Source organism: Mus pahari, chromosome 19 (genome assembly GCF_900095145.1).
Source record: "Mus pahari chromosome 19, PAHARI_EIJ_v1.1, whole genome shotgun sequence".
Taxonomy (NCBI): domain Eukaryota; kingdom Metazoa; phylum Chordata; class Mammalia; order Rodentia; family Muridae; genus Mus; species Mus pahari.
The window spans coordinates 87,307,399-87,310,848 of NC_034608.1; the positions used below are offsets into that span (position 1 = coordinate 87,307,399).

The window sequence follows — 3,450 nt, forward strand, 5'->3', positions numbered from 1 at the left end:
CTCCTCCTCCTCTCCTCCCCTCTTCCTCCTCCTCCTCTCCTCCCCTCCTCCTCCCCTCCTTCTCCTCCTCCAGAAGAAGGTGCTAGATCCCTAAAATTGGAGTTATAGGTGGTTGTAAGGTACTATGTGGGTGCTGGGAACTCAGTCTGGGTCCTCTGGAAGGACAGTCCGTTTGTCTGTCCAGACTCCTCAGACAGATTGCTGCTGTGACCTAGGCTGCTGTGTGTGTGACTCATGACCTTTCTGCCTCACCCTCCAGAGTGCTGGGGTCACAGGTATGTACCACCAAACCATTCCTTTAACATATTAATACTTGATGTAAGAGACAACATAATACAGTGCATCTATCTATCTATCTATCTATCTATCTATCTATCTATCTATCTATCTATCTATCTATCTATCTATCTCTATCTGCATCTCTCTCACTCCCATCAAGCACTCACTCCCTGTGCAGGGCCCTGACAGTCTGTGTGTCTTCAGTGCCTAGCTCATACTCCTGCCATGTGCATGAACATCCATTCTCCTGTTGATCCATGACGCTGCCTGACAGATTTCTTGTGGGGTAGGGGTCCTGAGGGGTTTTTCCTCTCAATTCACAGAAGACAGAGCTGATGCCGAGCCAGGAGTCCTGAGGCTTCCACACTCCAAGAAGACAATGCAGGAGCCAGCGCTTGTTCGGCATGAGATGACACACAGGCTCATTCTATGTCTGCCACTGGAGTCGATAAGACTTCGAAGTGGGGGGCATCAGACACAGCCAGGGAGGTTTCCTCCCTCTTTTTTCCTCTCCATTCTCCTTCCCAATTCTCCACATCTTCATTGAGAGCTAATCTAGGCCAGCTATTCTCAACCTTCTTAAATCTGAATCCTTTTTTTTTTTTTTTTGCTGTAGCTCAGATGTTAATTTTTTTATTGGATTTTTTCTTTATTTACATTTCAAATGTTATCCCCTTTCCCTGTTTTCCCCCTCCTGGAAACCCCCTATCCCATCCTCCCTCTCCCTGCTCCTATGAGGGTGTTCCTCCACTGACCCACCCACTCCCACCTCCCCGCCCTCGATTCCCCTACACTGGGCATCTATCAAGCCTTCAAAGGACCAAGAGCCTCTCCTCCCATTGATACATGACAAGGCCATCCTCTTAGACATATGCAGCTGGAGCCATATGTACTCCTTTGTTGATGGCTTAGTCCCTGGGAACTCTGGGGAGCGTCTGGTTGGTTGATATTGTTCTTCCTATGGGGTTGCAAATCCCTTCAACTCCTTCAGTCCTTTTTCCAGCTCCTCCATTGGGGACCCAGCATTCAGTCCGATGGTTGGCTCTGCAGGGCCTCTCAGGAGACAGTGAGGTTGTGATTCTTTAGTATAGTTCTTATGTTGTGGTGACTCCAATCATGAAATTATCATCATTGTTACTTTATAACTATTTTTGCTACTGTCTTTTCTGATGATCTCAGACAATCCCTATGAAGCTGTCGTTTGACTGTCAAGGGAGTGGAGGTCCACAGGTTAAGAACCACTGATCTAGGATTTCGTGCATGCCATCCATACCACTGGTCACTGGGGATTATAGGGACGGGGTCCATTCCTGAGCCATGACCCCAGCCCCTCACTGGGAGATTCTAGGCAGGGACTTCACCCCTAAGCCATTCCCCAAGCCCTCCACTCACTTGATGTTCCTGGCACCCCTATTCCCAATTCCTTATTCCTGATGTCTGCCAACATTGATGTGTTCTGGGTCACCATAATGCTCCAGGTGGGTCAACTATCTTGTAAAACTTTCCCTGTGCCCAAACGCTGGCTTATGCGAGGGGAAGAGAGGGTGGAATGGAATGAAATCTCTTCCCAGTGCCAGGTGTACTCATGGCTCCCAGCATCCCTTGGACTCCCTCTGCACACTGGGGCTCAGGCTCAATTTACAGAGAGGCCCCAGGGGAGCCAGGTATTGGAAAGATTGTCTGGTCCCTAGGCTCCAGCACTCAGTGTTGTGAACCATGGTTGCTATGGTGATCACTGAAGGTTGCTTTAGAAGCTGGAAGACTACTCTGGTGCCCGAAGGAGGCAACAACATCCAGCAACACTGGGGAAAGCCTCTGTCCCACAGCCTGCTAGCACTTGCTGGCAAACATCTGGACATCTCTGCAGGACTTACAGATGGCTGTACCTGGCCAGCCTCCTGGGAGGGTTCCTCAGCTGCTCCTGTGAGGTGCATGGGTCTTAGGACCTTTCCTGGGGAAGAATTATACAAGCAGATGGGAAGCATGGATGTAGGGCCCCTCAGCCCTGGCACTCGCCAGCGGCTTCTCCAGGGTCAGGCAGGCTCTCTGCCAGCACCCTCTTCCAGCAGTGCTGTGGTCATCTTCATCAGCTCTACCGTCTCAGGTAAGGGTGGGGTGATGACTTGAGACAAGTGGCCACTCTTGATGGGAGTGATGCCTCAGGGTGACCTCCAAAAGATGTGTGTGAGCAGATAGCTGGTGACCCACATCAGAACCACTGTCAAGGCTCCTCCTGGACTCTGTTTCTTTGCCCACCACACAGACTAAACTGTTGAACACAGTGAATGGCCTAGCACTGCCAGCAGTGGTCATGAGAAATGCCCTGTGTGCTTTGCTCCGTGTGTTTTGCCTGGTGTATGCTTGGAAGTTGCTGGAGACAGAACCCAGCATTTTACACACACACTTGGCAGGTACTGCGATGAGAGCTTGTCTGCAGACAAGGGCCCTCATGTCTACCCCGAAATGCTCTCCCATTGAGCCAAACTGCTAACCTCCTTTCCAAATATTTCCTTTAGAAAAGATTTCTTTTTGTGTTTATTTATTTATTTGATGTTTTTGTCCTAGAGATTGAATCCAGTTTATGTTAGGCAAGCACTCTACTATTGAGCCACATTCCCTGGTCCTCCCCTATTTTTATACATTTATTTAATCGTGTGTGTATGTAGGGCATATGAGCTATGTACAGAAGGTATAACTTTCAGGAGTTGCTTCTCTTCTTCTACCAGGTGGGTCCAAGGAATTGAACTTGGATCTTCAGGCTTGAGAGCCATCTCAATAACTAACCCCAGTCTTTAAATTGTATGTTGGCCCTCTGACCTAGCTAAATGCTTTGTGACAATACTAGCTATATATGGCTTTGTCCTTGGTAAAATTTACTCTGTTCTTTACATTAAATAAAACTACACATGAAAATGCCTGATCTGCATTAGCTCCCAATTTCCATGGTATAAATACTTTTACAGTCAGGATCATACTGCAGGCTGAATTCAGCAAACATGCAGCACTGTCGCTGAGCACACAGCACTGTCACTGAGGATGCAGCACTGTCGCTGAGCACACAGCACTGTCACTGTGGATGCAGCACTGTTGTTGAGCATGGAGCACAGTCAGTCACTGAGCACACAGCACTGTCACTGAGGATGCAGCACTGTCGCTGAGCACACAGCACTG

At 48.7% G+C, this 3,450-nt stretch overlaps 1 protein-coding gene across 3 annotated transcripts in view; it reads left to right on the plus strand.

Moving 5' to 3' along the window:
• Nwd1 (NACHT and WD repeat domain containing 1) overlaps positions 1 to 3,450 on the plus strand; it is a 66,945-nt gene that overhangs the window by 582 nt on the left and 62,913 nt on the right. The window contains exon 1 of one of the 3 annotated variants that reach the window (XM_029532294.1): positions 1,527 to 1,757. The exons of 1 other annotated variant lie outside the window; for it this stretch is intronic. The gene's annotated coding sequence lies outside the window, so the exon portion shown is untranslated. Of the gene's footprint in view, positions 1 to 1,526; positions 1,758 to 2,332; positions 2,384 to 3,450 lie in introns of those variants that run through there. One more of the 3 variants, XM_029532295.1, reaches the window with a different exon arrangement.